At 44.4% G+C, this 13,048-nt stretch overlaps 1 protein-coding gene across 8 annotated transcripts in view; it reads left to right on the forward strand.

Moving 5' to 3' along the window:
* The window catches only part of zbtb20 (zinc finger and BTB domain containing 20), a 355,462-nt gene that overhangs the window by 46,854 nt on the left and 295,560 nt on the right, over positions 1–13,048 (forward strand). The window lies entirely within an intron of this gene.

The following is a 13,048-nucleotide window of genomic DNA, read 5'->3' on the forward strand; positions in this document are numbered from 1 at the left end:
CCTCCTTCTAGAATGCATCTTTGCAAAGCTGGAAAGAGATGCTGTGGTTTTTGTAGAGGTTCATCCCGAGCAACTCCATAATGTAGGACTTAGTGCTGTACGGGCTATTCCCAAGGACGCAAACTGAGGTAAACATCAACTGCTGCTGGAGGACCATCAACTCAGTGAAAGACGCTCTTTTGTCTGCCCGAAACTTGCTGGTCACCCAGTGCAAAGAGCTGTCGATGACGGAGGTTTGGAGACTGGCACGTTCCAAGCTCCAGGACTACATACTGAGGGACTAAACGTTGGGGCAGCTGCCGCAAAGGCTCAATCGGAAAAGGCCACTAAGGCCTTCCTGCCATAGTATATCAAGGGGCTGGAAACCATGTAAAACACCTCGGGCTGTATGCACCAGAGAATGTTTGACACACAATATAAATGTAAATTGTAAATATAACCTGTATGGGCAAGTGTAGTGAGGCACCTCTACTGTATTGAAAGAAACTGATCTGTATTGCACATTATGTAATGTCAGATTTGAACTGTTATATGATGTATTTTTATAGATTTTATGAATAAAGTATATTTTTGGAAAAAAATTGAGTCATTATTGCGATCAGGGCTTGAAAATGTGGATTACTGGAAAATCAATATTGTTTTGTTTGTGGGCAGGGTAGGAGTTAGTTGGGTGGCTTTTAATGGAGCATGAAATTAATACTTTAAATTTGGGTGGGGGAAGAGAATGACCATTTTCAGAGTCATAGAGTCAATTATCGCATAGAAGGAGGCCATTCAGCCCATCAAGTCCATGCCGGCTCTCTGCAGAGCAATCCAGTCAGTCCCACTTCCTGGCTCAATCCCTGTAGCCCTGCCAGCTTATTTCCAGTGCCCATCCAATTTCTTTTTGAAATCATTGATAATCTCTTTTTCCGCCATCCTCTTGGGGAGCAAGTTCCAGATCATTACAACTTGCTGCGTAATAAAGTTCTTCCTCACATTCCCCCTGCAACTCCACCCAAAACCTTCAATCTGTGTCCCTAGTCCTTGTATCATCAGTTAATGGGAACAGTTTTTCCTTGTCTAACTTATCTAAGCCTGTCCTAATCTTGTACACTTCTATCAAATCTCCCCTCAATCTCCTTTGCTGCAAAGAAAACAAGCCCAGCTTTTCCAACCTAACCTTGTATCGAAAATTCCCCATCCCTGGAACCATTCTTGTAAATCTCTGCACTCTTTCAATGACCCTCACATCTTTCCTAAAGTGTGGTAAGCAGAACTGAACGCAATACTCTAGTTGGGCTTAACCAGAGCGTTATAAAGATTCAGCATAACTTCCCTGCTTTTGTGCTCTATGCCTCTATGAATCATTTTTGATGTATATTATTTTGTTGTAACTTTATTTAACTTGTTTAGCTGTACAAAAAAAATATATACTGAAAGGGGGAATAAAGTTGGAATTGTTTTATTTACTTACTGATCAGATAGGTGACATTTTCTGGCCCTTGACGAAAATGGGCAATGCTCTCTTGCAAATGTTTCTCAGTAAAGAAATATTTATTTTCTGGATTTTGTACTTGACACTTCTGTGCAATATTTTCCTATCTCCCAGAATTTTTCATCGATGAATTGTATATAAATATGAAGGATGATTGTTTGGCAGTTCCCAACATCAAAAGAGTGAACAGAAATGCTGACCTTGTAGGATATTAAAACTGAAGTTTGAAATGGAGTTGAAATTCTTCTGAATTCTCTCAAGTCATCAATGTGAATGCAGCGAAAATGTTTTTTCTTGTTTAAGTTTAGTTTTAAATGCTGTTAAATAACGCACCTCTATTTAGAGATGGTCTGCTTGCCCTCTGCATGGGACGGCCTGATAAAAGGAGGCCTAAAAAAGTCTTGCCTCACCCCCTACGTTTTCTGACCAAAAGTATTATTTTGTCCCGTATGAACATTTATGTTGCAGCACTGAGTGAAACAAGGTTCACAGGAACTGGTTTGCTCTGTGAAAATGACCACACATTCTACTGGTCTGGAATGCCTGATGGGACAAGGCAGGAACATGGAGTTGGGTGAGATAATTGGTGAACCCGAGTGTCACTCAGAAAGACACATGTCTGTACATATCCTAATAAATCCAGTAGGTTTTTGTACCTTCATCAGTGCTTATGCTCCAATGATGTCCAATGAATTGGAGAAAAGGGAAAGATTTTCTGATGAACTTGATCAACTGTTGACATATTTACTAGACAGTGACAAAATATCTCTTTTAAAAGATTTCAATGCATGCAGTGGTAAAGACTTTGATTCAGGGCCATGGTTTTGGAGCTATGAATTCAAATGGATGGCTGTTGTTAGAGTTTTGCAGAAATCACAACTTAGTCATCACCAGCATGCTGTTTCCGATGAAGGACAGATGGAAAGTGACCTGGCAACACCCCTGTTCCACCCACTGGCATCATCTTGATTTCATTATTGTCCGATGTCAGGATGTGAAAGATGTCCAGGGACTGGTGATCTGAGGTGTATTTGTTTTAATGCAAGAAGTGTAATAGGTAAGGCAGATGAATTTAGGGCTTGGATTAGTACCTGGGAGTATGATGTTATTGCTATTACTGAGACTTGGTTAAGGGAAGGGCATGATTGGCAACTAAATATGTCAGGATACCGATGCTTCAGGCGGGATAGAGAGGGAGGTAAAAGGGGTGGAGGAGTTGCATTACTGGTCAAAGAGGATATCACAGCTGTGCTGAAGGAAGGCACTATGGAGGACTCGAGCTGTGAGGCAATATGGGCAGAACTCAGAAATAGGAAGGGTGCGGTAACAATGTTGGGGCTGTACTACAGGCCTCCCAACAGCGAGCGTGAGATAGAGGTACAAATATGTAAACAGATTATGGAAAGCTGTAGGAGCAACAAGGTGGTGGTGATAGGAGATTTTAATTTTCCCAACATTGACTGGGATTCACTTAGTGTTAGAGGTCTCGATGGAGCAGAATTTGTAAGGAGCGTCCAGGAGGGTTTTCTAGAGCAGTATGTAAATAGTCCAACTCGGGAAGGGGCCATGCTGGACCTGGTGTTGGGGAATGAGCCCGGCCAGGTGGTTGACGTTTCAGTCGGGGACTACTTTGGGAATAGTGATCACAATTCCGTAAGTTTTAGAATACTCATGGACAAAGACGAGAGTGGTCCTAAAGGAAGAGTGCTAAATTGGGGGAAGGCCAACTATACCAAAATTCGGCAGGAGCTGAGAAATGTAGATTGGGAGCAGCTGTTTGAAGATAAATCCACATTTGATATGTGGGAGGCTTTTAAAGAGAGGTTGATTAGCGTGCAGGAGAGACATGTTCCTGTGAAAATGAGGGATAGAAATGGCAAGATTAGGGAACCATGGATGACAGGTGAAATTGTGAAACCAGCTAAGAGGAAAAAGGAAGCATACATAAGGTGTAGGCGGCTGATGAAAGATGAAGCTTTGAAAGAATATCGGGATTGTAGGCGCAATCTGAAACGAGGAATTAAGAGGGCGAAAAGGGGTCATGAAATATCTTTAGCAAACAGGGTTAAGGAAAATCCCAAAGCCTTTTATTCATATATAAGGAGCAAGAGGGTAACTAGAGAAAGGATTGGCCCACTCAAGGACAAAGGAGGAAAGTTATGCGTGGAGTCAGAGAAAATGGGTGAGATTCTAAATGAGTACTTTGCATCGGTATTCACCGAGGAGAGGGACATGACGGATGTTGAGGTTAGGGACAGATGTTTGATTACTCTAGGTCAAGTCGGCATAAGGAGGGAGGAAGTGTTGGGTATTCTAAAAGGCATTAAGGTGGACAAGTCCCCAGGTCCGAATGGGATCTATCCCAGGTTACTGTGGGAAGCGAGAGAGGAAATAGTTGGGGCCTTAACAGATATCTTTGCAACATCCTTAAACACGCGTGAGGTCCCGGAGGACTGGAGAATTGCTAATGTTGTCCCCTTGTTTAAGAAGGGTAGCAGGGATAATCCAGGTAATTATAGACCGGTGAGCCTGACGTCAGTGGTAGGGAAGCTGCTGGAGAAGATACTGAGGGATAGGATCTATTCCCATCTGGAAGAAAATGGGCTTATCAGTGATAGGCAACATGGTTTTGTGCAGGGAAGGTCATGTCTTACCAATTTAATAGAATTCTTTGAGGAAGTGACAAAGTTGATTGATGAGGGAAGGGCTGTAGATGTCGTATACATGGACTTCAGTAAGGCGTTTGATAAGGTTCCCCATGGTAGGCTGATGGAGAAAGTGAATGCGCATGGGGTCCAAGGTGTACTAGCTAGATGGATAAAGAACTGGCTGGGCAACAGGAGACAGAGAGTAGCAGTGGAAGGGAGTTTCTCAAAATGGAGACGTGTGACCAGTGGTGGTCCACAGGGATCCGTGCTGGGACCACTGTTGTTTGTGATATACATAAATGATTTGGAGGAAAGTATAGGTGGTCTGATTAGCAAGTTTGCAGACGACACTAAGATTGGTGGAGTAGCAAATAGTGAAGGGGACTGTCAGAGAATACAGCAGAATATAGATAGACTGGAGAGTTGGGCAGAGAAATGGCAACTGGAGTTCAATCAGGGCAAATGCGAGGTGATGCATTTTGGAAGATCCAATTCAAGAGTGAACTATTCAGTAAATGGAAAAGTTCTGGGGAAAATTGATGTACAGAGAGATTTGGGTGTTCAGGTCCATTGTTCCCTGAAGGTGGCAACGCAGGTCAATAGAGTGGTCAAGAAGGCATACGGCATGCTTTCCTTCATCGGACGGGGTATTGAGTACAAGAGTTGGCAGGTCATGTTACAGTTGTATAGGACTTTGGTTCGGCCACATTTGGAATACTGCGTGCAGTTCTGGTCGCCACATTACCAAAAGGATGTGGATGTTTTGGAGAGGGTGCAGAGGAGGTTCACCAGGATGTTGCCTGGTATGGAGGGCGCTAGCTATGAAGAGAGGTTGAGTAGATTAGGATTATTTTCATTAGAAAGACGGAGGTTGAGGGGGGACCTGATTGAGGTGTACAAAATCATGAGAGGTATAGACAGGGTGGATAGCGAGAAGCTTTTTCCCAGAGTGGGGGATTCAATTACAAGGGGACACGAGTTCAAAGTGAAAGGGGAAAAGTTTAGGGGGATATGCGTGGAAAGTTCTTTACGCAGAGGGTGGTGGGTGCATGGAACGCATTGCCAGTGGAGGTGGTAGACGCGGGCACGATAGCGTCTTTTAAGATGTATCTAGACAGATACATGAATGGGCAGGAAGTAAAGAGATACAGACCCTTAGAAAATAGGCGACAGGTTTAGATAGAGGATTTGGATCGGCGTAGGCTTGGAGGGCCGAAGGGCCTGTTCCTGTGCTGTAATGTTCTTTGTTCTTTGTTCTATGCATAGTGCCAATTGTGGAACCGATCATGCTCTTGACCGTTCTAAGTTTTCCATTTTATTCAAAAAGAAAAGCAGAAACATCAAGCCCATGTATTAATGTGCAACTCCTCAAGGATATCCCAGAAACGAGAGGAATCTCAGCAAGCATTAGCTGATGCCTTTGCTGAAAAATCCATTCCAAGTGAATCTCGGAGACCAGAAGCGGAATGGACAACTTTTCGGTGTACTATGTATGCAACAGCAAGAGATGTCCTTGGTGTAAGGAAAAGAATTGATGCTAACTGCTTCAAAACTCATGAAGCTGATTTAGCTCTAATGATTGAAGCAAAGAGGAAGGCAAGATTGCAGTACTTGGGCATGCCTACTGTTACGAACAGGTGAGAAAGATGTCTAGGGGTCTTTCTCAGCCTTCACCTGGTCTTCTTATAACAGGGTTTTAATTTTAAACACACTGTGTTTGGAGCTGCCCCTTGGTGAACCCTTGTTCACCGCTTTCCAATTATAAGGTAAAGAAATGAGCACAAACAGACCTTCTTAGGTTTAAAGAAGAAAAGTGAAATTTATTAAAACTTAAACTCTAATTCGGTTAATGTCTATGGATACATGCTGCGCCTCACGCTAGCATGCGTACACGATACGCGCATGCAAACCGAGACAGAAAAGAGCAGAAGTAAAATAAAGTCGAGAGGTTTGAGGCAATCTCTGAAGAGGGGTTTTTGTTACTGTGCTTCATGCTTACTGTAGTCCTTGATTGTCGGTAGATCTTGCTTATCATTGGGGTCAAGTATTCTTAAACCTTGTTCACTGTCGGAGACTTTTCTCTCTTGGGGTTCATGTGCCTTCAATGGGTCTTCAGTTCTGTGAGAAAGAAATGAGAGCAGACAGGAGAGAGATGTTCTCAGTCCAAGAGTCAAGAGCTTGCTGCCAGTTTAAAACTCTCGGGCAAATTCAAATTCTAATAGCCAGTTAGTCATGTGACTAAACTGGTCTGGCCACGTCTGTTTGTGCATTGGGGATCAGGGACTGGTTCCTTTGTTCCAACGCTGTCTGCTGGTATGCAAAAAATGTCTTTCCAGTCAGGGGCTTGGCAACCTCTCGTAATAGGCCTTTACTGCCCAGCAACAATTTTAAAATTTAATGTCCATGTGACGAAAAATATGTGCCTCATTCTTGGCAGGTGGGGGCCTGCATGACATTAGCAATGTAAATAAACTGCAAATGAGGGAAGAAGCCCAAGATGTCTACTGAGACTGTCGTAGATGTATGGGAGAATACTGGTTTGAACTCTGTCAGCATGTCTAGACATGTGCCAAAAATGGTGGTGTGCATGGAATGCTTGCTGGACTTGGAGGTATTGGGCCCTGTTGTCAGCAGATTTGCTCCACTACATATTACTATGGAAGAAATGATCACTTTCAAAGACTTATGAACTGTTGGGTAGAGCACTATCTGGATCTGTACAGTAGACAAAACACAGTAAGTGAAGAAGCACTGCTTTTTTGATCAACCAGTTAAAGTTGAACGAGTGCACCCCCTACCATGGAAGATATTACAGCAGCGCTAAAGAAAAATGTCATCTGGTAAAGTGCCTGGCGCTGAGAGATTTCCAGCAAAACTCTATAAGCTGGGCGCCCCTATTCTGCATCATGAACTGTTCTTGCTATCAGCATGTGGGAAAAAGAAGTTGTTCCCCAGGAAATGGGAGCTGTCCAAATCATAACCATGTACAAGAACTAAGATGACAAGTCAGATTATAACAACTACCGCGGCATTTCACTGTTGTGTTTAGTTGGAAAGATCTTTGCCCAGATAATTCTCAGTCGCCTACAAAAACCTGCTAATGAATTCTATTGAGAAAGCCAATGTAGCTTCAGAGCTGGTCGTTCAACCACAGATGTGATCTTTACCTTGAGACAACTTCACGAAAAGTGCAGAGAACAGCAGAAGCCACTACATGTTGCTTTTGTGGACCTGACCTAAGCTTCAGTCTGGTTAGCAGAGATGGTCTGTTCTCCCTTCTTCAAAAAATCAGTTGACCACCAAAACTACTCCAGATTGTGAAATTGTTCCATTGTGAAATGAAAGGAAGAATCATCGACAATGGAATGACATCTGATTCATTCCCAGTACTCAGTGGAGTAAAGCAATGTTGTGTTCTTGCACCAGTGCTGTTTGGCATCTTCTCCTGCCTCCTCTTGTATATGTTTTCTGGGATAAAGATTTTAGAGAAGGAGTGTTATTGCTACTTACAAGATCAGATGGAAGACTGTTCAACCTTTCCAGATTGAGAGCAAAGTGAGACATTTCCTGATACCTGAACTCCTGTTTGCTGCTGATGCAGCTTTTGTGGCACATTCAGCTGAAGGACTGCAATCAATTCTAAGTGCTTTCTCAAATACTGCAAAAGAATTTGGGGTCACGATCAGCCTGCAAAAGACAGTGACTCAAGATGGCCAGTCCAAAGCAGCATGACAACTAAACAACACTGAATTGAACAATAGTCAAATTCTGCTACCTGAGGTCAACAGACCAAAGTGAAATGAAGCTTGATGACGAGATATAAGCTCGTATTGGTAGTGCTGCTTGATGAGGAGGTATCGGCTCGTACCTTTTTACTATTCATTCATGGGATATGGGCGTCACTGGCTAGGCCAGCATTTGTTGCTCATCCCTAATTGCTCTTGAGAAGGTGGTGGTGAGCTGCCTTCTTGAACTGCTGCAGTCCATGTGGGATAGGGACACCCACAGTGATGTTAGAAAGGGAATTCCAGGATTTTGACCCAGCGACAATGAAGGAACAGCGCTATAGTTCCAAGTCAGGATGGTGTGTGACTTGGACGGGAACTTGCAGGTGGTGGTGTTCCCGACCATTTGCTGACCTTTTCCTTCTAGATGGTAGAGGTCACGGGTTTCAAAGGTGCTGCCTAAGGAGCCTTGGTGCGTTGCTGCAGTGCATCTTGTAGATGGTACACACTGCTGCCACTGTGCGTTGGTGGTGAAGGAAGTAAATGTTTGTGGATGGGGTGCCAATCAAGTGGGCTGCTTTGTCCTGGATGGTGCCGAGCTTCTTGAGTGTTATTGGAGCTGCACCCATCCAGGCAAGTGGAGAGTATTCCATCACACTGCTGACTTGTGCCTTGTAGATGGTGGACAGGCTTTGGGGAGTCAGGAGGTGAGTTACACGCCACAGGATTCCTGGCCTCTGACCTGCTCTTGTAGCCACGGTAGTTATATGGCTACTCCAGTTCAGTTTCTGGTCAATGGTAACCCCCCAGGATGTTGATAGTGGGGGATTCAGTGATGGTAATGCCATTGAATGTCAAGGGGAGATGGTTAGATTCTCTCTTGTTGGAGATGGTCATTGCCCGCCACTTGTGTGGCGCGAGTATTACTTGCCACTTATCAGTCCAAGCCTGGATATTGTCCAGGTCTTTCTGATTTCTGCACAGGCTGCTTCAGTATCTGATGAGTCGTGAATGGTGCTGAACATTGTGCAAACATCAGCGAACATCCCCACTTCTGACATTACGATTGAAGGAAGGTCATTGATGAAGCAGCTGAAGATGGTTGGAACTAGGACACTACCATGAGGAACTCCTGCAGTGATGTCCTGGAGCTGAGATGATTGACCTCCAACAACCACAACCATCTTCCTTTGCGCTAGGTATGACTCCAACCAGCAAAGAGTTTTCCCCCTGATTCCCATTGACTTCAGTTTTGCTGGGGCTTCTTGATGCCATACTCTGTCAAATGCTGCCTTGATGTCAAGGGCAGTCACTCTCACCTCACCTCTTGAGTTCAGCTCCTTTGTCCATGTTTGAACCAAGGCTGTAATGAGATCAGGAGCTGAGTGTCCATGGCGGAACCCAAACTGAGCGTCACTGAGCAGGTTATTGCTCAGCAGGGACCGGTTCATCGCACTGTTGATGACACCATCCATCACTTTACTGATGATTGAGAGTAGACTGATGGGGCGGTAATTGGCCAGGTTGGACTTGTCCTGCTTTTTGTGTACAGGATGTATCTGGGCAATTTTCCACATTGCCGGGTAGATGCCAGTGTTGTAGTTGTACTGGAACAGGTTGGCTAGGGGTGTGGCAAGTTCTGGAGCACAGGTCTTCAGTACTATTGCCGGAATGTTGTCAGGGCCCATAGCCTTTGCAGTATCCAGTGCCTTCAGTCATTCTTGATGCCAGTGCTGCTGCGGCATTTGGAAAGGTTCCAGCAAGAACCTGGAAAAATCCCCAAAATGACAATTGCCAGAAAATTAAGAATCTATCATGCCTTTGTGTTAAGTAGGCTGTGATATGGTGCTGAAACTTGGACTGCATATCATAGAATCATAGAGACTTTAAGGCACAGAAAGAGGCCACTTGGCCCATTGTGTCTGTGCCAGCCGTAAAACAATTCACCCATTCTAATCACACCTTCCGGCAGATTACGGCACATGAGGTGCATATCCAGACTACTTTTGAATGAGTTGAGGGTTTTTGCCTCAACTATTCTTTCAGGCAGTGAGTTCCAGAACCCCACCACCCTCTGGGTGAAAAGGTATTTCCTCATCTCCCCTTTAATTTTTCTACCAATCACTTTAAATCTATGCCCCCTAGTCACTGACCTCTGTGCTAAATTGAATAGACCCTTCACCTCCACTCTATCCAGCCCCTCAAAATTTTGTACATTTCAATCAGATCTCCCTTCAGCCTTCTCTGTTCCAAGGAGAACAACCCCAGCCTATCCAGACTTTCCTCATAGTTGCATTTTTCCAGTCCCGGCAACATCCTCATAAATCTCCTCTGTATCCTCTCTAGTGCAATTACATCCTTGCTGTAATGAGGTGACCAGAACTGCACACAGTCCTCAAGTTGTGGCCTAACCAATGAGTTATACAGTTCTAGCATAACCTCCCTGCACTTGTATTCTATACCTCGGCTAATAAAGGAAAGGATTCCATGTGCCTTCTTAACCACGTTATCGACCTGTCCTGCTATCTTCAGGGATCTGTGGGTGTTCACTCCAAGGTCCCTCACTTCCTCTACACTTCTCAGTATTTTCCCATTAACCATTTATTCCTTTGCCTTGTTTGACGTCCCCAAATGCATCACTTCACACTTCTTTGGGTTGAGTTCCATTTGCCACTTTTCTGCCCATCTGACCACACCATCAATATTTTCCTACAGCTATCCTCCTCGCTATCTACTGCACGGCTAATCTTTGTGTCGTCTGCAAACCTATTGATCATGCCCCCTAGATTTACGTCAAAATTGTTAATATGCACCACAAAAAGCAGGGGATCCAGTACTGAGCCCTGTGGAATGCCACTGGCAACAGCCCTCCAGTCGCAAAAACACCCATCAACAATTACCCTTTGTTTCCTGCCACGTTAGCAGTTCTCCAATCCTCCGGCACCACACCTGTATCCAGTGAGGACTGGAAAATGATGGTCAGACCTTCTGCTATTTCCTGTCTCGTTTCTTTTAACAGCCTGGGGCACATTTCATCCAGCCCTGGTGATTTATCAACTTTCAAGGATGCTAATCCCATCAATACTTTCTCTCTCCCTATGTTTATCACATCCAATACTTCACACTCCTCCTCTTTAACTACAATATCAGCATCATCCCCCTCTTTTGTGAAGACAGATGCAAAGTATTTATTAAGAACAATACCAACATCTTCCACCCCTACACATAGGTTACCTTTCTGGTCTTTTATGAGCCCTATTCTCTCATTCGTTATCCTCTTAATGTATTGATAAAACATCTTTGGGTTCACCTTATTTATTTATTTATTTTGAGATACAGCACTGAAACAGGCCCTTCGGCCCACCGAGTCTGTGCCGACCAAGAACCACCCATTTATACTAACCCTACAGTAATCCCATATTCCCTACCACCTACCTACACTAGGGGCAATTTACAATGGCTAATTTACTTATCAACCTGCAAGTCTTTGGCGGTGGGAGGAAACCGGATTACCCGGTGAAAACCCACGCAGACACAGGGAGAACTTGCAAACTCCGCACAGGCAGTACCCAGAATCAAACCCGGGTCCCTGGAGATGTGAGGCTGCGGTGCAAGCCACTGTGCCGCCCATCACCTTGATTTTGCTTGCTAATTTTTTTTCCTGCCCACGCTTTGATTTCCTAATTTCCTTTTTGATTTCATCCCTCCATTTTCTATGCTCCCCTCGGCATATTGAGTTCTTGGTGTTGGACATAAGCTTTCCTTTTCTGCCTTATCATACCCTTTAAGTTCCTTGACATCCAACCTCATTAGAAGCAGAAATGCAGATTGAATTCTTTTCATATGCATTGCTTGAGAAAGATCCTTGGGATACATTGGTAGTATACAGCCCCAATGCAGAATTTCTAATTCAGAAAGTATTGTGGCAATCCTCAAGTGATATCAACTACGATGGCTAGGGCACATTGTTATAATGCATGATGGCCACCTATTAAAAGGTGAAGAGCTTGCTGGTACTCGTAGACCTATTGGGTAGCCAAAGCTAAGTTACAAGGACTTACGCAAGCGAGACATCATTTCATGCTAAATTGACTTTTTTTGATTATTTCATGGGATGTAAGCATCGCTGGCTGGGCCAGCATTTGTTGACTATCTCAATTGCCCTTGAGAAGGTGGTGATGAGCTGTCTTCTTGAACCGCTGCAGTGCTTGTGGGGCAGGTACACACACAGTGCTGTTAGTAAGGGCGTTACAGGATTTTGACCCAGCGACAGTGAAGGAACAGTGATATATTTCCAAGTCAGGATGGTTTGTGGCTTGGAGGGGAACTTGCAGATGTTTGTGTTCCCATGCATCTGCTGCCCTTTTCCTTCTAGATGGCAGAGGCCACGGGTTTGGAAGGTGCTGTCGAAGGAGGCTTGGTGATTTGCTGTAGTGCATCTTGTCGATGGTACACACTGCTGCCACTGTGTGCTGTAGTGGAGGGAATGAATGTTTAAGCTGGTGGTTGGGGGTGCCAATCAAGTGGGCTTCTTTCTCCTGGATGGTGCCAAGCTTCTTGAGTGTTGTTGAAGCTGCACCCAGGCAAATGGAGAGTATTCCATCACACTCCTGACTTGTGCCTTGTAGATGGTGGACAGGCTTTAAGGAGTCAGGAGGTGAGTTATTCACCGTAGAATTCCTAGTCTGTGACTGCTCTTGTAGCCACGGTATTTGTATGGTTGGACAGTAAAGTTTCTGGTCAATGGTAACCTCCAGAATTTTGATAGTGGGGGATTCAGCAATGGTAATGTCGTTGAATATCAAGGGAGATGGTTAGATCCTCTCTTGTTGGAGATGGCCATTATCTGGCATTTGTATGACGCGAATGTTACTTGCCTCTAATCAGACCAGGCCTGAATATTGTCCAGGACTTGCTGCATGTGGACACGGACTGCTTCAGTATCTGAGGGGTTGCGAATGGTACTGAACATTGTGCAATCATCAGCAAACACCCCACTTCTGACCTTTATGATGGACAAAAGATCATTGACGAAGTAGCTGAAGCTGGTTGGGCCTCGGACACTACCCTGAGGAACTCCTGCAGCGATGTCCTAGGGCTTAGATGTTTGGCCTCCAACAACCACAACCATCTTCCTGTGTAATAGGTATGACTCCAATCAACGGAGAGTTTTCTCCTTGATTCCCATTGACTCAATT

Source organism: Heterodontus francisci, chromosome 10 (assembly GCF_036365525.1).
Source record: "Heterodontus francisci isolate sHetFra1 chromosome 10, sHetFra1.hap1, whole genome shotgun sequence".
Lineage (NCBI taxonomy): Eukaryota > Metazoa > Chordata > Chondrichthyes > Heterodontiformes > Heterodontidae > Heterodontus > Heterodontus francisci.